The 24828-nt window shown below is 38.3% G+C and overlaps 1 protein-coding gene and 1 long non-coding RNA gene across 6 annotated transcripts in view; one reads left to right on the top strand and one right to left on the bottom strand.

The window, feature by feature from the left end:
* Positions 1-10471, top strand: part of LOC114577874 (uncharacterized) — a 71227-nt gene extending 60756 nt beyond the window's left edge. For both annotated transcript variants that reach the window (XR_009833111.1, XR_009833112.1), the window contains 2 exons: positions 1089-1237; positions 9715-10471. This is a non-coding gene — a long non-coding RNA (uncharacterized LOC114577874). The remainder of the gene's footprint in view (positions 1-1088; positions 1238-9714) is intronic.
* Positions 10472-15156: 4685 nt separating this feature from the next.
* Positions 15157-24828, bottom strand: part of LOC108000314 (uncharacterized) — a 252647-nt gene continuing 242975 nt past the window's right edge. For 2 of the 4 annotated variants that reach the window (XR_009833076.1, XR_009833084.1), the window contains exon 5: positions 15211-15231. The gene's annotated coding sequence lies outside the window, so the exon portion shown is untranslated. Of the gene's footprint in view, positions 15232-15538; positions 18575-24828 lie in introns of those variants that run through there. The other 2 variants (XR_009833094.1, XR_009833075.1) reach the window with 2 other exon arrangements.

Genomic DNA, 24828 nt, shown 5'->3' with positions numbered 1-24828 from the left:
GTAGCCGAATAAAATTGCTCGAAAAATCCTGGATGAATAAGTGGAGAGAAGTTTAAGTTTAGGAGGGGAGGGGAGCATCGAGCGGAAGATGGGAAAGTGTTAATCCAACCGGGCAACTTTGACCCCCTCCCGCGAGGGAAGTTGCACGCTTACGCCGAGAGGATTTCCATCCAATAAATTTGGAGCTTTGTATAAGCTTTCCACGCTCGAGTTTAAATCCAGCCGTCGGTCCCGGGCTTACCGTTCTCTCTCTCTGTGCCTATACAGATATGTATATATATAAAGTGTACGTATGTAAAGAGGGGAAACCCCTCTGGCGAGACGATTTCAAAAAGACGTGCGAAAATTATTGAATACTTTCCGAAAGCTCGAGCAACAACAACCCCCTCGCAGTTAACAGTCCTCGCCCCCGTTAGTCACGGATAAGCCCCGGATAAAAAAAAATTATTATTAAATCGATACTTTTCGCGCCATTTTCTCTTCCTTCCCGTACACCGCGCCGATAAAAATTCTCGACGTTTCCGTTGGAAGTTTACCAGATTTTTCATCTTCGAATTCTTTGTAAATTCTTTCTCCTCGCTTACTCGGCCTACGAGAGTACTTTCGAGAGTATTTCGAAAGTCTGTCTGGGAAAGTTTGCCGGCGAGATTCGAGCGAAACGTGGCGAAAACGCGCAGTTTCCCTGAGGGAACGGGGAGGGGGCCGCCGACGGCAAACGGCTAGCGGGGAGGAAATAGCGGCGTTCCCCGTGAAAGATATCCGGTTTAAAAATTGTTGGCGATTTTCGAAGCTATCCGAATTTATTTTTATTTTTTCCCCCAACTTTCTTCCTCGTTTTTCCGACCCGCTTCCCAATCTTTGAATTTAAATTCTCTTCTTCTCGAGACCTTTCGAGGCTTCATTCTTGGCTACGTTCAATCCAGCCTGAACCTAATCGAGGAATAAAAAGAAAAACATTTTAAAACAATTGGATCTCGTTTTTTTCTTCGAACGAGAATCCACTTTTTCGAAGCGAAATTTCTCGAAATCAAACACGGCTGATAGTGTGAAAAATTCGTCGATTAATAAAATTCATCAACTGTTTGCAGGGAGAGGAAAAAGCGGAGAGCAGAAAGGGAAAAATCGTGAAAGGAAGGCGAAGGATCTGGAGGATCTGGAGCGAGCTAGTGGGCGGAGATAATGGGAGTCTTGAAATTGGATTATCAATCTCCTCTCGGCTCCTCGACCTCTTGCGCAGGTATTCCCCCCTTTTCGTCCTTTAGAATTAAGATCAACCCTCGGCCTTTTTCCAGCCACGCTTCCAACTACGTTTCCAACTTCCGTGCAAACTCTCCACGCCAAAAACCCTTTCTCTCCCTTCCCCTCGAGAAAGCAACGCGAGGAAAATAACAGCTTTGAATTTTCTTATAATTGTGTCAGACCATTTCACGAATCAATCCAGTCACGATGCTCTACCGTCTTTTATTATTATTGGAAGAATACGATTTTTTTTTAAGCAAAATTACACGTTTAAGGAAATTCAACGTTCAAAATTACGAAACGATCTCTCGTTTAATTTTCAATCGATTTTCATCCGCTCGCTCGTTCATAAGGAATTTTAAAAATCTCTAAACACTTTCCTCCCCCTCGAAAAGAAAAAAGGAGGAGGAGAAGCAACGCGAAGCAAAAGGAAAGAAAGAAAGAAAGAAAAAACGCCTCACGACGTGGCATTTATGGAGTTAACATTTCTAAAACTCGCGCAGAGGGAGAGGGAGAGGGGAGGGAGAGAGAGGCAAAAAAGATAGAAGCGGAGTTTCGGGGGAGTGGACGGGGGTAATGGCAGTCTTGGAATTGCGTTATCAATCTCCGGACCCCTTTGCAACCCCCTCCCCTGCCCCTTCCCCACCGCTGGGCCACCGTAGACTCCATTCCATTCCATTCCACCCCTTCTCCACGGCTGAAAACCATCCTAGAAACTCGCCGTTCCTCCCTCCTCCGCGGTGCACGAAGGATGGGGAGGGGGGGATTTCCGGCCGCGTGCTGGCGCGCAAGCTCTGTCCCCACTTCCGCCATCGAGCCGCGCGACTCTCTTACTCTCTGTCTCTCTCGCTCTGTGTTCGATGTATATGCATGACACCTATATATATATATATATATATATATAATGTGTGTATGTGTGTACAGGTTTGGAAGCTACGTCTTTTTAGCTGGAATTTCTCTTTGCCTATTTTCACGTTTTTCCCCTCTTTTTCTACCGCTACGTTCTTTATAATACTATTGCATAAGGGAGCGCAACCCTTATTGCGTTTTCCACGTTTTAACCGGCCCTACCTTCGAAATTGCACGGTTTCCTTGCGTTTCGTTAAATACCCTTGATCAAGGGGGGAGAGGAGGAGGAGGAGGAGAGAGTGGGTTGGTTTCGAACGAATTGGTTTCCCTTCCAAATGTTCGCCTTTTTAGTTGGTTGTTTTTCGGTGGGCAACGTGGATCCGCGCGTTTCGAAAGTTTCGCGATATTTCGAAAGATTGTTTCCTTTAATCTCGAGAGGTTGGTTTCTCGGCTGAAGGAGAGGTTGTCGAGATGAATACACGATTCAACTCGATAGTGATTGGATCTGGAACAAGCGTATATATATATATATAGCTTTTTGAGAAAAGTTCGTTTCATTCGTAAGATTATTCTTCTTCTTCTTCTTTTCTTTCTGCCGGGCGAAGAGCGTCAAAATTTTCGGAGGTTTAGTCACACGTGCGATGAAATATGTACAATTCGAAGGCACATCGATCGATATTTACCGCTTGTTATACCGAACAATGTTATCGATGGTCGATAACCATGATGAATTTAAACTCGTAACCTATATCTAAACTTACTTAATTTACCACCTCATGAACTTTCTCCAATGCTTACTACCTATTACTATTAAATATCATTTTCCAAAATCTGTCAGATTAAATCCGTTAAACCAATTAAATTTCTAATAAATTGACGAATTTATAAATAAACCAAAATAAATCGAAAAATAAATCGGAAGGCAAACAGACCGGATCGAGTCGAATAATAGTCGGATAAAGGTAACTCGATCGCGAATAGCGACGATAAGTTAATCCTATCGGCGTGCGGAAGAAGACAAAATGGCGGTGAAAGGACAAGAGGCGAAAGGGCGCTTTTCCTATATATATATATATATACACATATATATATAGAGCACCGAAACGCGGCTCGATATCGCTTTCCACGGACCCAAAGGTTACCGAATCGTTTCGAGACTATCTTAATGGTCGGATAGATCGTTTGATACTATGGGTGAGCCGTAAAGGCTATTGCTCTGCCTCCTCCTCCTCCTCCTCCTCCCACTCCCACCGTCCTTTCCACCCCACCCCCGCAAGAAGCGTTCGAGCGGAGAAAGCTGGCTTAGGGCCACCCTCGTGCCACCCCTCTCCTCCATACGCACCTCATTTATCCCCCCGGCGAATGTCGACGTTGAACGCCTCTTAAGTCGATCGTGGAGGAATCGCCGATTAATCGGCTTTAACTGGTTTTTGAGCAGTCCCTTTCCGAATGAAAAAGATGTTCGAATTGTACGAATCGATGTTGAGTCGATAGAGAGATTGCCCAATCGATTTATTCCTCGCTGGTAATCATAATTAATCGTTCTTGTGTAACAATTCTAGAATTTTCTTTTTCGATTGATTCAAAACTTAACCGTCTTCTCGGTACACTCGATCGATTTTTCGAATGTATATATACATATATATATGTGTGTGTGTGTATGTATATATACGTATATTTTTAACGCGTACGGCAGAGGCAAGCTTACCCCGGCTAATCCGTGCTCGTAAACATAATTTTTAATTATTGTTAACGCCTTTAAATACGCCCCTGCGGAAATCGCGTGAAATATGAATCGCGGCCCGTGCAAATTTCGAAATATTTACGGAGATAAGAACCGGCGCGAAATTATGAACAGCCGATTTTAACTACACGTTAAAGCGGGAGGGAGTACGTATTTACTGACGACAGGAACCATCGTCGAATCGTCCCGCGTGACACGTAAGAATTTCTTCCAAACGTAGAGTGCAATGAATTCCTAAAAATTTAATTTCCATTCCTTGCACACGCGTAAAATAATAAAGATTGAAATTTTGAAGAAAGAATCTCTCTCTCTCTCGAGGTAAGGAATCGGAAAGCGGGGAGGCAGGCAGAGTATTTCCCGCGAAAAATACGAGCGGCGGTTCTCCAACATGGTGGTGGAGAAAAGCCGGAGGGGTATTGAAACTAATTAATATCATTCTCCCCTCTTTTGCAGTGACATTTATACGCTTGGAACAATGCGAGCGGCGTGTAACTTAATTAAGGCAACGACGCGAACCTGACCGTGGCTTTGCGGCCACCGTTTCCCTATATCCGGTTCGCGCATTATTATCTAGTCTCCTCCCTCTACCGCCTCTCTCTCCCCCCACCCCGCAACCGCCGCCGCAACTGCACGAACGTATTTGTTGTACGCGTACCTGTTTTAACTGCGCTCCGTCTTCCGTTAAATCCGTTTTCCACGGAGAAAATGGCCGGTACATTACGTTCGTGCACGTTTCCAAGAATTAACTTAAAAAAGGGAAATTGGAACTCGTCGTTAATTAAGTTATTGCTATTTCATCTTCCCTCGTCGACGAAGAAATAAACGTTCTTGGACGATACTTCAAAATCGGGTTCGCAACGGGTTAAAACTGGCAACGCTGCAATTACACGTGACCGTGTTGCGTCGATTAAGAAACCGAGAAATCGAATCGATCGACGGGAGGGAAAAGGAAAAGGGAGAGCAAGAAATCCTGAGAATTATAATTCCAATGATTAAATAAAGAAGGTTATAATTAAAAGGGGAACCGTTTCCCCGTGCAATTTCGCGTGAGCGTCGGCAAACGGGACGGAAGGCGTTAAAACGTCGGAGGTTTGATAGGTAGCTTGTACAGAAGTGCGCATAAATGCCTGATTAAAGGGAACGGTTCGAAACGTAAATGAAATTTACGGCCAATCGCGTAAGCCACCTATTCCGCTTCGTCGATCTGTGCGACCAAGTCGAACGTTCTCTCTCGCTCTCTCTCTCTCTGTTTCTCTTTCCATCTTACGTCCAAGCGCCCGTCCATCTCTCTCTCTCTCCGTCCACTGCTCCTTCTCCCTCTTTCCCGCCCCTGTCATTCAAAAAGGTGTCAACGACAATCGCTTTTACGAGATACTTATTAATTGTTACTGCGCTTTTACGACGGCATAAAAGCGCGGTCTACGACCGTTTGAGTGGGCACGACGGTGTAAGGGGGATTCCCCCTGCTGGATTATTGCCTTCGATGAGGCTATACGACGTTGTGGTACATGTATATATATATATATACACAAGAAGAATCTTTGTTGATTGGAAGACGGGAAAAACAATATAATGATCGAGGAAGATGCGTATAGCCGGTGGCAAAAATCGTCGAAAATGATCGAAATGTCGATAATGATATTTTTATCGTTTGTGCAAAATGTCTAATATTAATTGAGTATATCTGAGTAAATATTGTCTGGATAAGAAACTTCTTCGCATTTCCATTTGACAGTTCGAAAGCGAAATTTTTAGGTTAGGTGATCGTGGATCACGCTTTTTGTCATTGACTGTACTTAAAATCAAGGAAACCAGTTTTCGATTATTTTTCGCGTTATTCCAAGGCTTCGTTTATTTATTATTCTTTTCTTTTTTAGAATCGATGAGAGCGTGTTTCTCTTATAAATAGGTAGAAATCGATCCCTCGTTTGTTTTTAATTAACCTGCGTATCTTTATCGAATCTCAAAAAGTTTACTCGACGATATCTTTTATTCGCAAATTAAGAAAGAAAAGAACCTGTTATCCTATCTACAGTGATTCTCGTTCGACGAACATCACTGTGAATTCTGATTAAGGGGTCTGGAGCCGAACCAGCACAATAGCTTGCGGTGCTGCATATGCAAGGGTCGGTGAAGACCCGGCACGGCTTTAACACCACTCCAAACTATCGATCTGCCTAAGCATAACTAAACTATCAGCGTTTCTAACAAAATAAATTGGCGATAGAAGCTGTAGGTCAGCTACTTTCCAGCCAAGCGGTCGTTCCATTTTCCGTCACAGGTTCACGCAAAGATAATTTTCTGTGAAACCTTTGAACGTACAGTGCTCATCCCCACAGGCTTTGTGAACAAATTTTATCCATGGGAAGTGTGCATCATTCTTATTATTAATCATTAAATGTAACATTCATTTGTGTGAATCAGAAAGGATGCAAAAAGATTGTTAATTTTTCATTACTACTACGCGTATCTTGATAATTGTACCTTTTCTTATCTTATAAACAGAAAGAGGAAAGCAAAAATACTTATTCAAACTTACGAGATATAATTATTATATACCATATTATATCCGCCAAAAATTCAATTCACTTGTCAAGCTTTTCAATTTAAAAATAAAAATGCATCTATATGAGATACGAGATATCAGTCTTCTCACATTTCGAATTACACCTGGGTCTTTCTTTTCCGAATAATTTACTTTGTTCCGAGTTAATCTCATTTACGAACTTTGTGCAGGAGATCCAGGTATATCGAAGGAATCTAAAGAAAAAGCATGAAATAAATCCATACAAAAAAAAAAAAAAAGAGTAAGAAAGAAGCCAAGTGGTGTCAAAGATTGAAAACCGCAAAGAGCTCATCAGAGAATCAACGTTTGCGACGGCGGGAGACGATGCAGCCGAGGCTGCTAAGCTTTTAGGATAAGAGCGAGGAAGAGGCGAACGGTAATACCGACGGAGCAAAAAGAGAGTTTTTTCTCTTCCCTCGCCCCGGCTTATCTCCCTACTAAATCCAAGCAATTTTAATACGCGTTTCTCGCCAATTTCCTTGCTACACCACCGACTTAGCACCCCTTCCGAGTTCGAATAGCCTCGAGCTGTGCCTGTCCCCCTTCTCCCTTCCTTCCTTCCTTCCTTCCTTTCTTTCTTTCTTTCTTCACAAGTGTTCTTCCCTCCCCCTTCTTTAAATAAAGTTTATTTTTACGGTCCTATTTAAAGCAATTTCTGATTTCCCTTAATTCATTACACCGCCGTTCCGTATAGCCCTCTTAATGCGCCACCATCGCTGCCATTTCTCATTTAACCCTCGCCACTAACGCTTGTGCCCGATGTCATTCGGTGAGATTTTCTTTTGGATTTTTTTCTCTCTCTCATGGAGTTTGGAGAAGGTAGCTCGATTTTTTGTCTCGTTTTCGTCAATTTTTCGAAGAAGGAAGGATATTAGAAAATTCTGCAATAAAAAATCTTTTAAAAGAGCACGATCGATATTTGTTTCGAACGTAGAATTCTCTCGAGACGATTTTTTACGTTTAAAAATTTACATGTACATTTTACACGTACACACTCTCCCTCCCCAAATGAATTCGCTCTGCAAAGTTCTCGAGGGCGTCGCAATAATCGGCGATAAAGTTGCGGGTTAATAAACGTCGATCGAGGAGGACCGGTGGCGGCACCTTTCGAGCTTCCCAGCGGCCCGCAAAACTTTCTTCCCGGGAAATTGAGTCGGATTTGAGTTATTGCGATTGGGGCGTCCCTCGCCCTACGTGTCTACCGCCCGCCCTCCGCCCGCACATCTATCCTCGAGGAGGGAGACGAAAACTTGTAAATAAAAAGGAGTGACGATGACGTAACCGTCTATCGATCTGCACCCCACTCCCCTTCCCCCCTATGTCAATAACAATCGGATTATTGCTCCAGTAGCAATGGTGGCTCGAGACGTCTTTATCTCTCCTTCCTTTTTTTCTTCTGTCTCAGAGTTGTTGTCTTGAATTGATGGATAAATAAAGGGGGGATACGAATATTCGAGCAAGATCCATAAGATTTTTGGGATCTTATTGGAAAGAAGACAAGGCAAGCGCCTTAAGGGGCAAAATTTGCAAAGAGAAATATGTTCAAAAGCGGAAACCGACAGGTTGGAATCCGACGATTTAATCTCTCTTTCTCTCTCTCCATCCATCGCAATAAATTCCACGTTGCGAGGCAATTACTCTGTCCAGCGTAACGGCTGCCGGTTCCAAGATTAAAAGAAGAGGCTCTCTCCCCCCTCTCCTCGCACACAAAGGTGGAACAGGGTGGCACGCAGGTAGGGAGCGCGATAAATATGATTTTTGTGTGAAACCGTGTGGAAGAACCGCGGGATTTGATCGCCAAGGGTGGTCCTTGCGCTCGTACGTCATCAAGACCTTCCCCCCCCGCCCCTCGACCTCTCCATCCTTTTTTCCCTTCCGAGAAGATCGTAGGGATCCAACATGGACAACCGAAAGACATTCAAAGTTGAACGATGTCGTTCGTCACTTCGAGAAAAGGGGGCCTCCCTCCTTTTTCCCCTCCACCCCTTTTTGTCCATCTTCTCTCCCCTTTGTCTACCTTTGGACGCGTCTTAATCTAGATATACCCAGCCTCTGACCTTCTCTCGGTTAACAACTAATCCTATCTCTTACCTACAGCCTCCCTTCCTACCCTTGGAAGGGGATACCTCTTTCTTCCGAGTTTGGACAGGTTTGTGATGGTCGTCGTTTCGCCGTTCCTCTCTTTCTTTCTCCCTTGGTTTGGCTCGGCTGTTGCCACTTTCGTGGGACTGGATGGATCGGGAACGGAACCACGATGGAGATGTATATTGGTTTGATTCGTTTTTTCGAATAAATGAATATCTCGAATTAATCCTGTTGTGGAACAGTAATTTTATCCACGTATCTGCTTTTAGTATATATATATATATATGTGCTTTAAAAGAAAGAATATTTCATAATCGTAAAGTAAAATAAATTGACGAAAAAATAATTGCTACTTCTAATTTCGGTCGCTCGAACGTTATCTAGCGCAGTTTCGCTCTCTAACGCCATCTCCCGTTTCGTTTCGATCCGAAGAAAAGTATGAGCGAAGATACCTATTCGCTTCGGTGGAATATTTACGCGTGCTTTTACGATCGAGTTGAAACGTTTCGACCGAGGGAAAGAGAAGGAAACGAGAAACTCTGGCGCGGTTTTTTGCGTATTCGCTCGCGTTTACGAGCCGATACGGCGAGGACACGCGAGGAAAGTATAAAGACGTGAGTAACGGTTGATCGTTGCACGAGCCGATCCGCGTCAAACTCGATTTATCTCGAAGCCCACCGAGCTCTCGAAGGCCTCTAATAGAGCGATAAACACGAATTCTCTCGGCCCTCGTCCGCTAATGGCGCCCGTATATATTCGTGGCTGGCTTTCGTTTATCCGACGAAAGAAAAGGTATAATTAAGACGCGGAGAGAACACTTTTTCTCCCATATGGTGGTGAGAAAGTAATGAAATTGGTAGTCACCAGAAATTGAAGAAGAAGAAAAAGAATCGAGATCGTAATAATTTTAATAAATATTGTTATCATTTATTCGAAGAAAAGCCTTCGCTTCTTCGAGATTTAAATGAATAAATATCCATTTTCCTCGATTATATCGAATCAAGAGATCGAGAAGAGTAGTTGAACGCAGTTAAATGAAATTCTTTTTGATCGAGAAAGATTGGATTTGTAAAGAAAATCATGATTTTGTATCCATTCCATTCTCGTAAACTATCGTTAATTAAAATTATATTTTTTTACAACACACGTGATGATAATAATTCTTGCGAGTAATTTTTGCATAAATTTTTTGAAAATACTTTTCCCAACTCAAAACGATTTTTTTCCCCAGGTAACGATGAAAAAGGTGTTCAACTCGGGAACAGCACAAACGAACGCGAATTCAAACGAAAGAAAAGAAAAGAAAAAACCAAGGATAATTTTTAGAAAAAAAGCTGGACAAGGGAAAGAAGAGAGGCGAGGTCCCTCCGGCGTAAAAATTTTAAACGAGGTCCAAGAGAGCCACTCTTCGGGAACTTCGTATCATCTATTGTTCCTGGCCGACGTTGCTACGACGATGCTCGTTCCGAGATTCGCGTAGATTTACGAACCAAGTATAAACATTGAGAAGATTACGGGGCAGAGCTCATTTTAAGTTCTAACGAGCTCCCCTCGGCTCGGTGTCGCCGGCATTATCAAATAATTGAGAGATGTAACTCACCGCTATCTACGCTGCACCCTCGCCTACCGTCTCCCCTATTCTTGTCACTCCTTTCCACCAACTAAGCCACGTACGATTCGATACCCCTTTTTCGTTTGTTTTATTTCCTTGTTGTTTCTCCATTTTGGAAAAAAATGTGTGAAAATCGATCATTATATATTTATTTTTATTATTTTCTTTTTTTTTCAAAATGAAGAAAGTTTTTTTCGCAAAATCTTCGAGCACTTTTAGATCTCCATTTCGAAATGAAATGTTAGAACATTTGCAAAATGTGACTAAGAGCGACACCTGTTGTTATTACCAATATATTAATGTGTTATCGTCGAATTAAATATATTATATATTTGGTCGTGAAATATATATTTTAATGTGGTTTAAAATTTAAAAAGTTTATTTCTTTCTATTAATTTCCAAATACTAAAAAATAATTAAAATTAACCCGAATTTCGATAATTTTCTAATAAAATTAATTCCTGAAAATAAATTCCTGGAAATGAATAAAATGTATCAAATAACGATTTTCAATTTCATAAAACCCATCGACAAAATGCAATTTTATATTTTATCTTTACCTAAATATTAAATTGTTATATTTTTTCCCCTTTTTTTTTTTTTTTTATAAGTAATTGGTTCTTGGAGAACTCTCCAAGAGAATTTTTATTACACCGTAAGTATCTGCCACGTAGTCTAGTGAAAAAGGCTGCGGGGTAAAGAGAACGACTTTGTCGTCGTGGTACCCTCCCCCCTCGCCCCTTCCCCCCCGCTGGTTGAATTCACCGTAACGAAGATGCCGGGCATCCCACTACGTTGGCGCACCAACGAAATATAAACAAGATCCGCGCGCGCGGCTTAATGCGTCCCGTACGTCACGTGGAAAGATTAAACAGTTAATAAGAATAAGAGTCTTCGAAGCGTGTTTCTCTCCTCTTTCCCTTCCCCCCTTATTTCAGGGAACGGGGTTTCTTTCCGTGGGTATAGCCGTGGTAGGCCAGCCACGGGACGAGCAGAAGAGGGACAGAGAGAGAGAGAGAGAGAGCGAGTGGATGAGTAGGTGGGGGAGGGGGAGAGGAACACTTGCACGGGTGGTTGGAGGGAAATGGCGGCCATCTTTCCCACGGGCTCTTCTCGAGAACCAATCGCCTTTCTCGAACGAGCATTAAGGCGGCAACTCTGGCTGAAGAATTGCCTCTGCCACGTTAGACACATTTTTCTCGCTTTTCCTTTATTCTCTTCTCCCTGGCTCCAGGAGTCCCGGGACTCTCGTGTCTCTCTCCCACTTCGCTTCCTCTCTATTGCTCCATCTCGCTCGCTCCGTATAGTCACCATCTCCGCGGCATCGTCGTCGTCGGTCGTTTCGCATCTCTTATTTTCTTTGTTCGCCCTACTCCCTCCCCACTGCATCTTCCGCTTCTTCCTCTCTTCTTCGTCTCCTTTCGCTGCCTCCTTTCTTTTCTTCCACCTTTCCCCGCTGCCCCTATCTTACTTTTTCTTTTTTTTTTTTTTTTCTTAACTTTCTTTTCTTTTCCTCCGCCGTTACGTATATCCATAGCACAGAGGGGTATAATAGTGTTCATCCCTGAAGTGAGCTCCATCGAGCGGCAGGTGGCTGACCTTAATAACGCGTCACGCAACGTTTCACGGGGGCCTCGAATAAGAGCAAAAAGAAACCGAGCGAGCGTGCCATCTATGTAACGTCGGATCTATGATTTACTATGGCGGCACGGACTTGCCACGGGTATACCGTGCGGAGAAAGCCAACACATCGATGGGTGAAAAGGGTGAGATGACTTGCGGGTCAAAGCTTTCTTATTTCACCGCCTATCTCCTGTGGGAAAATTCGAACAATCGATCTTCAAGTCCCCCTAAGTATTTATTCTTTTCTCTACCATGTCTAATAAACGGATTGCAAGCGTGACTTATGTAAACGCTGCATAAAGTGAAATGTCCCTAGACGTCCTCGTTACTTGGAATATTATTTTATCGAGCCATTGAACGAAATCGCGACTATTATGTATTGTTGAAAGTTATTGAAGAGATATTTTTATTCCGTCTAAGAGATTGTATCTGACAGATTGAGCCGTGGAGAAAAATATATGCACCATATGAATTAAGGCATCTTTTATATCGATAATATTGGGAATTCAAAAGCTTTTTTTGTTTAAGAATTTTGGATTGTAACAGTTTATAAAATAAACAATTTTCTCAACCTAAGAATTTTTAATTGTCATATCACGTTCCATAGTGAAAAATGCAATAAAAACGTTCAAAAATACGTAATAATGAAAAATATTTTTGACTTGTTAATTGATAATCTTAGAATATGCGTGTCGTTGTAAGTGTTGATATGATGATATTCCGATACACAGCGGTTTTATTCGTTTTATAACTTCTTTTGCTGTTACTATAGTACATTTCCAATTCATGAAGGAGTTTGCTAAGGCCATAACGAATATCGTGTTACTATGGATAGTCGAATGACATTAGTATTTATTGTTAAAAAAGTTTTTTTCTGAGAAAATAAAGAAGTAAAAAGAATTATTCAAACAATTAATAAATATACACGATCATTAATTAATTTTATTTAATAGTCGCGTAGAAATAGAACATTATTCTCATTCAAAACTCATATAGAATTGAAATAAATATAATTATTATTAAATAATTTTAGGAAAAAAGATAATTATAAAAAACTATATATATATAAAATTCTTTGCTGTAAATTTTCTATTATATTTATTTATTATTTTTAGAATATAAATAATCGAATATATATATAGAATAGATATAAGATATTATAAGATAGAGTAAAAACAATATAAAATTTATAAGTGTTTGTATTCAAAAATCGCAGTAAAGGAAAATATACTACTAAAGCAGACACAAACAGATGATCGGTTATCATTATTTTACCATTATTCGTATTGTGACTTCGTTCGAAGTAACAAGCGACGATTATCGAAAAGAGGATAAATAAATGTCTGGCCCTTTTCATCTATGGCTGAAGATTAGGAGAGGGGACAAGGGAAGTTCTTTTTCTGAGTTTATGGCAGGCAAGTTGGCTGTACCGGCAGCTCTCCGGCAAAGTCGTCAAAGACTTTTACGAGCGGGTAAACGGGATTTAAAGTGACGATGATGCAACCTCAAGGTGCTCACTTTATCCTTGACGGCCTCATAAATGTAACTGATGACATTGCCAGATACGTTTGACTCATTTCGTCTTTTCAGTGCCGCCATCCATAGAAACATCGTTGATTTTGTATTGATGAAAACGGCACGAGACCCCACTTACGGTTGACGCTCGTAAAAATCAAAGGGTCCATTGAACTGGATTAATTTTTCGCGCCTTTTGACATCTGTCACGCTTCTGGTCTTTATCTTTGAATCTTTCCTTCGTTACGAGACATTTTATTTCCGTTTAATGGCCATCGTTTGATCGATGCTTGGTTATAGTAATAAATTCTTTTTAACGTTACTAGTGACATTTACTATTCACGTTATGAATGGATATACGAATAATTTTGGGATAAAATGGATGAAAATATATTATCGTGAAATCGATTTTTGAATAATAGGAAAGGAATGATTAGTCTCGTAAGCTGAAATTGGAAATTTTATAGCAACATCGATTAGACTGTAGTGTTACTAGAATTCTAAACGGTACAAATTAAAAATCACTATGTACCGCAGCATACCGTGGCGCCACCTCGCCACAGAAATCTCAAACAAAATGTAGCGTATTAAGAATCTAATCAACAGTTAATAACATTAAAAATTCCAAAATTTTGAAAAAGAAATTCAATAAAATAAATAATTATTATAAAATTATTTATAAAAAAAAATATTTCAAAATATATTTACATTTAAAAGTTAATACAAATTTTTTATTAATTCTCTTACTTTATTAATTATATAATATTAAGATATTGTATAAATATTATATAATATTTATTTTTATGTAATATTTGTTTATTAAAATATATAAAATATATAATTTTTAAAAAATCTAAATCTAATTGTTCTACAAACATAATAAAATTTTATCTGTATATGTATCAAGTGGTATGTACGAATGAACAAAAATAAGTATGAAAAACATAAAATGCAGTAGCAGAGACATAAGCGAAATCGTAAAATGCGGTAATACCTGTGAACGGCACATTTGACGCTACTAGCACCATCTACAATCATATGCCGTTAACACTGACAATGGCTGACATTGCTTGGTCAAGCAGCATCAAAAGTTTCGCGGGAAGAAAGTATTTCAGTAACGTGACGACAGATGGCCCGATATTCCACATCGTGTGGTCCAATGTGAAACGGTGCGAATTCTTTCTTGTTGATTTACGATCGAATTAAAACTGACAATTATTGTTATTGTACCGTCATATAAGGAGGTAACAGATAATAAATTCGACCGTAAAACGTTAAACTAGTGTGGTTGCGTTTTGTAAGGCTGGTTTAGTGCTGAGTCGCGTGCAACAGCGCTCGTTAAAACAGCCGTAAACCGACGTAACCGTCCGCGGTGTAGCCTGTCCCATGACGACCGATGTCTCGTGATCTTATGTCCGTGTCAGGAATTTTCCTTTTAAAACGTCTTTTTTGTCGTTATGTATTGTCTACTTACGAATCACGTCGTATCGTTATGTTCTCGGTTATTACTAGTATTACTTTATTACTAAATATTAAAATAGTAAATTTTTTCTGATATCAAGAAACATACTTACATTCATTAGTGTAAAATATAAATAAATTTTATGTATATATTTAAAAGAGAAACCGCGTATCGCGAGAAACATTACATACATGTTATTCAATTATAATTATTTGTTTAATTATATCTTGAAAAAATTATTAGGAATATTTAGGGAAAAGTTGTCAATGGAGATAATATCATTTAATATTAAATTGTATAAGTAATGCTATAGTTTATTTCAAATCTGTTATCAAAGGATTAACATAATTTTATTAGATTTAATTAAATATTCTTTCATATCGATATTAAATCTTACCAAAGGATTATTAAACTCTGTAGACATTATAGGAAATTTAATACTTTACCATTTCAGAATTGCCAATCTAGTTTGTGCTGCGACCGTAAGAGCGGCTTAGTTACCGATTCCTTGAGGATTGCCCTTATGTCAGAATTACCTAAAATAAAAATAGAGATTCTACTAGAAATTTTAAATTAATATTACCAAAACATATATTTAATTTTCAAAATAAATTTTAAAATAATAATAAAAAAAACAAATTAAAAATATCAACTAATAGTTTAAATTTATAAAGTATACTCTTTCTTGATTTTTGTAATACGAATATTGAACCAATTTTTTTTCTTAAATTTTTAGTAAAAAATTGATAAATATTTGAATAATTTAAAACATACAAAACATACAAGATATTTGATGTATATATACACAAATAGTCTTTCACTGTAATAGCAGAGATTATTAACCTTAATTATCTCACAAGTGACTGCGACTTCATTCTAGAAACGATTCAATGAAGCTTTACAACACCAATAAAATAAATGAAGCAAGTGAACTCCATAATCATAGCTGCGTAAATGTGTAACTAGTATTGTAATGAATGTAAATCGGATTTATAAAAAAAAAACAGACACATGACTACTCGTAAACGATTAACATAACAAGACGTGAATACAAAGTAGTACGTAAAAAATCAAAAACGGGTATCCCTTGAAAACAGCTTCCGAAAAAGCAGCGGAAACGGTCTAGCGTGCAGTCGGCGTCAGTTCGATTAGCCAAATATAGATTTACCGCCGGAAACAAATGCACGGCTGAAAAGGACAACGGGTTTCGCGGCTCGACGTCCTCGTGATTCCCTTTGAAAATCAATCCTGATTTATGCGACACTGCCGCCGCGATTTCGTGGCCGAGAAAAAAAATCCATATTTAAACCGTCGTCTGATTCGCGTTGTACCGTGCACTCAGCCAATCGTGGGAGCGTAATGGCCACCGGTGAACCTGGTCAAATTCGTGGCGCCGCCACTAGATGCCACCCTTGTCGAAGCTCGTAAATCGTCCACAGACTCCCGCCCATTGCATGCCGGTAGGCGGTACCATGGCATTCCATGACGTCAGCCATTTCCCCACCAGATCCCTCTGGTGGCTCACCCCACTACTACTTTCCACCACCACTCCGTCACTATTCAGTACCACCACTACCACCACTACGGAACGTGGCGCTCTCGGAACTCTTCTTTTTCCCCACCCGTTCGGTACGATCCGTTCACCGGCTTTCTATACGTATATACGAGAATTCTCTCGGGTGGGCCAGCATCCCCGGTCATCTTCATAAATGCGAGTCGGCCGTTTGAAATGGTATCGAGGCTAATTCGAGCGGCGCTTATGCGATACAGTGTTTGTTTACTGCTTGTTAAAGCAGCCCGGATTAAATATAAAACAGAGTTGACAGAACGTAGACGTCGAGCTAGACGGAGTGGCGCTAGCTGATAGCAACGACATCGTCCGACGGCCAGCCTATACGCCTCTCAAAAATATCATCTATGCAAACTGCGTTTATTCTTCATAATTTCTAAGCTCTGATCGATCCTCGATTGAAAACCAAAGACAAACATTATTAATACATTATCGATCGATTATCTATTATATTAAACTTTTATATATCTTTAATTACATATATAGTGCAATAATTAGTAGTATCAACAATATCAATATTTCCAATTGGTGATTTCAAAGCGAGAATGCTACTTGAATGCCGCGTACAATTTTCAATATTCTATTGTTTTAATGTATGTAAGTATATAAATTCTTTTTTTATTGCAATTTTCAGATAAAATAACTCGTGCATAACAACAACAATGTCCAAAATGACACACGCATTGAATTGACCAACATAGCGTACGTTTTTATCGCTATATATGTCTTTTTGTTGTTATTGCCCTGTCTCGGTCGATTGCTGTCATATATCAGTAAACGCGTATATATTCACTAACGCAATATTCCCTGGTCAAATTGCGTGTTATAGGAACAGCGAAGCGTATCCGTCTCCAGGGAAATGTAGACCTTTAGTCTGCACCGCGGCGGTTGGATTGCGTCTGTAGAGACGGGATACGCCACTAAAAAGATCAATACGCCATCGCGGCTCGCCCGTTCATCGGAATCTAGATGCCGCGAGTGCAACGCTGTTCCCCGAACGGATATCGTCTGTCTGAATATCATGCCGCCAATCATCTCTCGATACTAGAATATCTTCGATTTCATTAAATAAATACAATCGTCTATACCGTAATATTATTATCCAAGAATTTGAAATTATTTTTCCAGTTGTAGATATTATATTAAATTTTCGGCTAGTTTTTAAATTATTAATTAAAAATTAAAACTATACATATTGATTATTCACGGAAGTATCTTTCGAGGTTAGGAAATTAATTTATTTTATTTTTGGATAGAGTTCTTCAACTTTTTAATATTCAAACTTTTGAATATTGTTTTTAATGTATTCTTCACAGCTATATATTCTTTATTTTTAAGAATATTCAGATACATAAGCCAATGGCTCTTTGTCTTTCGTACTTCTCGAGAATATTAATTACGAGCAACATCCTTGAAGATTCCTCAATACATTGAAATAAAAGATTTCGAGGGCAAGATGGTAAGCAAATTTTCTGAGAAATGGCCGATCGTGACAAGTAGTGCCAAAACGACGCAGAGACGCTATGTCTGAGACATCGCCGGGGGGGGTTAAAAGCGGAGAGATAAGTTCAACTACTGCAAAACATTTCTGTCCCAGGCTGGCACACGGTTCCGCTGAAGAATTCTGAACGATCAGAATCGCGGCGGTGCTTTTCCCATTGTTCCAGAAATATTTGTGTGTTTACTACGAAAGTAATGCTCTTTTCTTAACTCCCACCCCTTATCTATCGCGGTATGACTGAACTTGGCCGATGTGTTATTACGCCCCCCAGCTTGAAGATAGAAATCTGCCCGTCAGTGGGATCTATGTAAATTATACCGTGTTCTTTGTTTATCGCGAAGCTGATAGATTGTTTGATGCGCTGATTCGTTTAATTATTTTCCCTGGATTATTGATTTGAATGAAAATGAATATTTAATTACAGAAAATAGAGAGTGGTCGATAATCATCGTTTTGAAATTGAATTATTTTCAATTAAATACGAATTATTTTATCTAGCTATCTTTTAAATAGGATTCAGAAATGAGAATTTGTTGAAGATTTAGAAACAGTACAGTATTTATTTTCTCATCCCTACCATAAGAATTGTTCTTGAATCTAAGTAAAGAGAATTTTCGTACTGAAATTATACATCATAAATTTTTTTTAAATTCTTTTTATCTTTCATTAATTATTATTTTCCACGAGAAAGATAAAATAAAGTTCTATTTCTTGCTTGCAATCAATCAATCTGTATAAATATTATGTGCTGTCTTTCTCTAATATAATAAAAATATTCTAATATTTGAAAATTGGAAAATTCATATGAATATTATAAATAATCTAAAAATGTTTTAATTTATTTATTATAAGAAAAATTATAAAATTTTCTTGAAACGTTTTAAAATGTTTAAACAAGATATTTTAATTTAACGTACAAGTATTGAAAGATTATAGTACTAAGTTTTGATAGCAATTCGTGCCACCTGTGTACTAAACTTTAACAATACCAAATATTTTGAGTTATTGGACAATTATTTCTTCTGTATTTCTAAAAATACGAAAAATTGCAAGAAAATAAATATTTAGTTTATTCTTCCAACGATAAAATCGATACGACGTAATAATTTAAAATCGAATTTGCACTTGAGACAAATGAATCATTAAATTATGATAATACGATTCAAACATCATCAACGAATGAAATACATAATGTAATTAGCCTATTAAATTATAGTAAGTATAATAAAATTTATAATTCATGGAATAAATTACTAAAAATAAATGAAAATGTGAAATAACTTTTAAATCGATATTGAGAATTAGTTAAATGCACCTATTATAACAATTAATCATATTAAATATTCATTTATGTTGCATTGCAATTAAAATATTATGTAAATCTAAATCAGCTAAAATTTTAGAATCATTAAAACGTTAAAAAAAATTAAGAAATTCGACCAAAAGTCAAATTAAAATTTTCTAACCTCAAAAGACTATTTTTACTTACTCGGTGACTCTGCTACGTACGTATTGAATCCCATATTTAAAATATTCAATCATACGACTAATTCAATAACACCACACATATTTTCACTCGATATCGCACATTTTTCTTACCGAAATATGTAAATAAGGCGAACACTTTTTAGACAGCGTTGAGCTTGTTCGCAGCATTTGTAAACTGCGTGCGTGTGTACATCATATTAACGTTAGAGTTTGAGCGGGTGCGTGCCGGTGGCGTGGTAGATGTGACTGTTTTACACATGTACCACCATACACAATGGCCATAAATGGTATCAACAAGTGGATACTTAAGTGCCATTATGAAACGTTGATTATGGGCATAAACCGTATTACGTATTATTTGCGGCCGCGTTAAGATATCGCGCGTGTCTTTGCGCGATTATCGTCCCGTCATTTGTTTTTAAATCGAATAAAAAAAATAAAGAGAAGAAAAAGATAAGCAATGAAAAGGCATAACAAATACGATGCAATCGCGAGAATGAAGAAAGGCGTTCTAACGGGAAGCTTCTCGAGCTCTGATGTATGCAGATGCGAAACGATTGATGTTTATCTCGTAATTAAATATACTAAAATGTACACGTAAAAAATTAGAACCGCGTTAAACTGCGTTAAATTGCGTTAAACATATCGTTTTTATATCCGTAATTTTACACATGTGCATACATCAGTATTCACGTGTTAAATTAATTTTTCATCAGCAAACTATAATTGTTACGATGATATAATTTTGATTTGAAATACATTGTAACACTTTTTGGTAAATATAATTAATTAATTGTTTAAAGAGGAATTTATTAATTTCATTTGCATTTGTTTTTAATAATCGGTACACGAGTATTGTTTACACATATTATGACACGTTATTGAGAATATAAGTAATAAATTTAGAACGAAGATAGTTTATGAAAATAAATGCAGAATTAAGCGTAATAAAAAAGATAAGGAAAAAATATAAATAAGAAAAAAAGCAATTGAAATCTATTAAGCTCCTCATAAATCACATTAATATGTGTATATTTATTCGTGTTACGAGATTTTTCGAGGAATGTTTAAGATTCGTTCAAGAAAAAATGTTATTTTGATAAAATTAAATTAAATTAACTACATAAACATTGATATTGAAATAATGCTAATAAAAGCAAAATGAAGATACATTATTTACATTATAACAGCTCATTTAAACGTTAACAACTATCGTAAAAACTTTTACGAAAAACTTTTCCATTAAATTTTCCATTTAATTTTGTTATTAGTTAAAAATTAGTGTCACAAATATCAACAAATTATATTAATTTCACTTCAGCGCGCACACGTTTCACAAATGAATATTTTTAGGTTAGAATTCTATTCCAATTTAACGTTGTCGAACTTTTCGAAGTAAAAACAAAAAAAAACTGTTAAATATATTTTATAACAACGATTAAGCTTGCAAATTAATTACGTCTGGACAACTAGTTTCATCCTCGGAACGAGTAATGACTTTTCGAATCGATCTTCGATCACTGCTGCTAAATATTTATGTTTTGTGAAAGGATAGCGGTCGATGGCTTATGTTCAATCGATCGTTACGCCATCGATCGGATGCGTTTCTCTCGCAGAAATATCGACAATCATACAAACGACCCTTTCTCGTTGCGTTTTCGATTTCGCAATGCGGTTCTCGTTAATCGAACAGCCGCGGTTAATTAATCGCCAACCGGCCAACTGGCCATTTTTCTCTCGCTGAGTAAACTGACTTTCTACTTTTGGCTACGACCCGTTCACGCATGAATAATACAAAAGTTACGATCACAGATAATATATATTAATATATCATTAATTTACGATTTTTCGTGATTCAATTTGAAAGTGAAATTAAAATATTAAAATAGTCGAAGAAAATTTGATAATTATCTAAATTAATTAATTGCAAATTTCATGCTATAGATCGTATATCATATACGATAAATTCTGCAAAAAGTTTTCTCTCGATGAAAATTTTTAAGAAATTTTCAAATATTATTTCAATATACATGTACATAGTTATACGTGTATGTTAAAATTTATCTACTATAAAATTATCTATAAAATAAAACGTTATATGTACTGTAGCCTATCATAAATCTATTTTTATACGATCATAAAAAATTTTAACTTCCTCTCTGAAACTCGAATCACCACCGTTGAATTAAATTAAAGTGATTGCACGATCGAAGAGAAAAGTTTCGTCCTCTTTCACGTTTCTGTAAAATGTCAAACGACGCGTGATGTGTCATCGAGAGATTTTCCTGTTCCAGCGTCTGGTCAATGTTCGAGAAGAATTTTTCGAGACGATGACGCTCGAGAAGACACCCTGCAAGAACCCACAACTCGAGCACGCACTTCAGCGAATCGTGATTTACGGTCAGGCCCTGTTTCGAACATGGCGCGGACAATGGTGTGGTGCGCGTATTCGCTCGGGGACTGAGAGGCGGTGCAGTGACTATCGTTGGGAAAGCTCGAGGGGGCCGGAGGATCGAGATGCATGGCGATGCCATGATTGGATCGATGAATCATTGAGGAGAAGGAAATCTGGAAAATCTTTTTTCGAATATGCGCGAATAATGAAACCGAAAAAGAAACGCGTTATAAAATCTTACGGTGAAGCATATAATCATTCATTACGATATGCAGAATAATTTTATTAATCGTTTCGGATAGAAAATGTTTCTATTCGTAGATATAAAAAAATAGAGAAACACGTGTAACGTACGGAAGTGAGTTTTAAATCAGAAAAAGGGGATCTTGAAGAGTACAAATATAACATCAATCTTTGTCCTCGAAGGAAAACTTCCTTTTAAACTTTAACGACTTTTTCTTTTTTTCTTTGACTTCAAAAAATTTCAAGCTTCAACTCCTCTCTCGTATCTTTCTCTAAACCGTTTAAAAAATTCCTGCACGACACTTCACTAATAATTCAAATTACAGCTTCATCCTCGAAAACGGCAGTAGCACACGTAATCACTCGCATGTCGCGCTTTCACGTATATCTCATACGATTACCATCTCAACGAGAACTTTTATTTAACCGACGTAATGCACAATTGCATGACAAGTGTCCCAGAGAGAATCACGGCGCGAAAGAGCTTGAAAACGAGGTACGTCGCTTCGTGCCGTTTAGAAAACGCGAACTGGCCGGGGAGATTAAACCCGGAGACCGACGAGCACAAGAAACTTTCTTTCACGATCAAGATAGTTGACGGAAGAGAAAGGCTTCTCTCGTCATCGAGCGAGAAATATTCCCTTGGAAAGATCCTGGTGCAACGGGGGAAAAAAAAAAAGAAAAAAGGAAAGTCAGCCGAGATGAAAGGGGCTTTCTTCAACCCTGTCTTTTTTAAAAACGTGAAATTTTTATGGCCAGTCAACGTCAACTTTCTCGAGGCTGCACACCGCCGTAGGGGACGGGTCGAATTGTTTCGAGGGGTAGTTCGCACGCTTTCTCTTACGATTTAGTCTCCTTTCGCAAAATTCTATTAATTCTTCCTTTTATTCCACTTTTATTCCCTGTTTTTTTTAACTGAGAATGATTCTGTTAAATTTTAGAATTTGAAAATATAATAAAATCTTTTACTTTATCTTTATATAAATTAAGTCACAAACGAAATATCGTTGATCAACAATTTGTAGAAAAAAGAAAAAAGAGTAAAAATACGGAAAGAAAGATTGATATTAATTCATCGTATTAATCTTTCAAATACGTTATCATTCCTACGTTATTTTATCAGAATTATCGTAATACGTGTACATCCTATAATAATTATTCTCTCATATAATATATGTATTCGAAACGTTTATCTTTTCCTTTTTTTTCTTTACGTCACGTTATCCTAATCTGGACATAACGGATGCCACTTAAGATAAAATATCAAAATATCAAGCTACTTCAACAACAATATCCCAATTTTAGTTTTAGCCGAAAATTCGAGCAGGAAATCGTCGATTTCGATCCTATCGATGATCATCGAGATGCTCGATACCGAGTGCTCAGTTACGAGTTACAATGGGCAGAGCAAAGCGAAGCGCTGCGTAAAGCGACTTTACTGCCCTCTGCGAAACGTGAGACGTGGCCGGCAACGTTAAGTAAATAACGGAGATAGGATAAATTCTGTTTACACGGCTCAATACGTATCGATGATCGCGCGACCGGCCTCCCCTCTCCCCGCGTAAATTGAAATCCGTATTTAGGTGACTATTATAGCTATTAAGTCGCTACGTTAGCCGCGGCGATCGAAGCAATCGTTAAAACGAGCCTCGCGATCTTTCGGGATCGAACAAACGGGGCATCGTGTAGCGATCCCCCTGAATCGGCGGCGTGTGTCGTAAACAGCGGAAAGATACGATCTCAATTAGTCCCATCGGAACCACGAAAAGACCCTCGCGGCGAAACGGGCCCCGCGATAACAACTGCGCGACCGAGCGTGTAGCATGTTGGGGCCACAATTGCTCGCTGCCCTTGAATTATATCCCTGGTTCGTGGACTGTGAGTAATTCTCCGAAACTTCTTCTCTGGAATGTGTCTCTCCTTCTCTGTGTGGAAAGCTTGGATTTTGATGTTGCGGAATTAACGAGCGGATTTTGAGGTTAGGATCGGGAAGCGTTTCGAGCGAAGGGAATCTACGATTCGACTGTTTTTTGACTCTACGTGATTAAAAGTTGCGTGTAAATTTATTTTATTTTACAAGAAAATTTATTTAAAGATACTATAAATAATTTTCTGATAAATATCACAGATATTCGAAAAAGTGTTCGTAGATATCGGAAATAAATTACGCAAAGGATCGTTAAGAATTATTTTATAAGGAAATTTTACTTACTCTTGAGAGTTCGTTTACCTGGAGATGCAGAGAATAAAAGGATTATCAAATCGTTTGAAATTCTCCACGTTCCACGAGACAACACGAGAATTTCAGATCAGTCTCTCGGCCGTGTGTCCAAATCCGGGAATCCAGGTACCGTGGCAAGGATCGTGGATCAAGTGTGGGGTTCAAGAGGTCGTGCACGCGGCTGCCGCTCGAAACCGCGATAAAGAACCGTGATTCGCAGAAGAGGCGGTCCTACGTAGTGTTTCGATGCGCTAACGGAAGAGCGTGAAGGCGATAACGAAGACTGCGATGTTACGAGTGTTAGAGATAAGAATGGGCCGCGATAATAAACCTGTCGACGTGTAACAACTATACGGATGAAGTCACGAAGTCGTACTTCGTTTTCCTTTTTTCTTTTTTTTTTTTTTTTTCACTTCTGCACTTCGTGGAATTATTAATTAATCGTTGATTTAATTATTTCGAAATTAATTACGATAAATAGGACAAATGCACAGAAGATGCGTGATTGTTATAAGAATTGTAAGAATCTTTTTTTGCTTTACCGTCGTTTTGGATGTTTAATTTTTATGGAAATGGAAGGCGGTCGGACTGACCTTCGAACGAAATTTGACACCGATTCTTTATCTTACTCGCACTTACTTCGAATTCGCAGAAACCATCGGATAAACGTCCGACTACGGATGCTAAAATGCATTACTTTATACACGATATTTAG

Source organism: Apis cerana, linkage group LG16 (assembly GCF_029169275.1).
Source record: "Apis cerana isolate GH-2021 linkage group LG16, AcerK_1.0, whole genome shotgun sequence".
Lineage (NCBI taxonomy): Eukaryota > Metazoa > Arthropoda > Insecta > Hymenoptera > Apidae > Apis > Apis cerana.
Note: the sequence above shows the minus strand (reverse complement) of the source record. Positions and strands in the feature narration are given on the sequence as shown.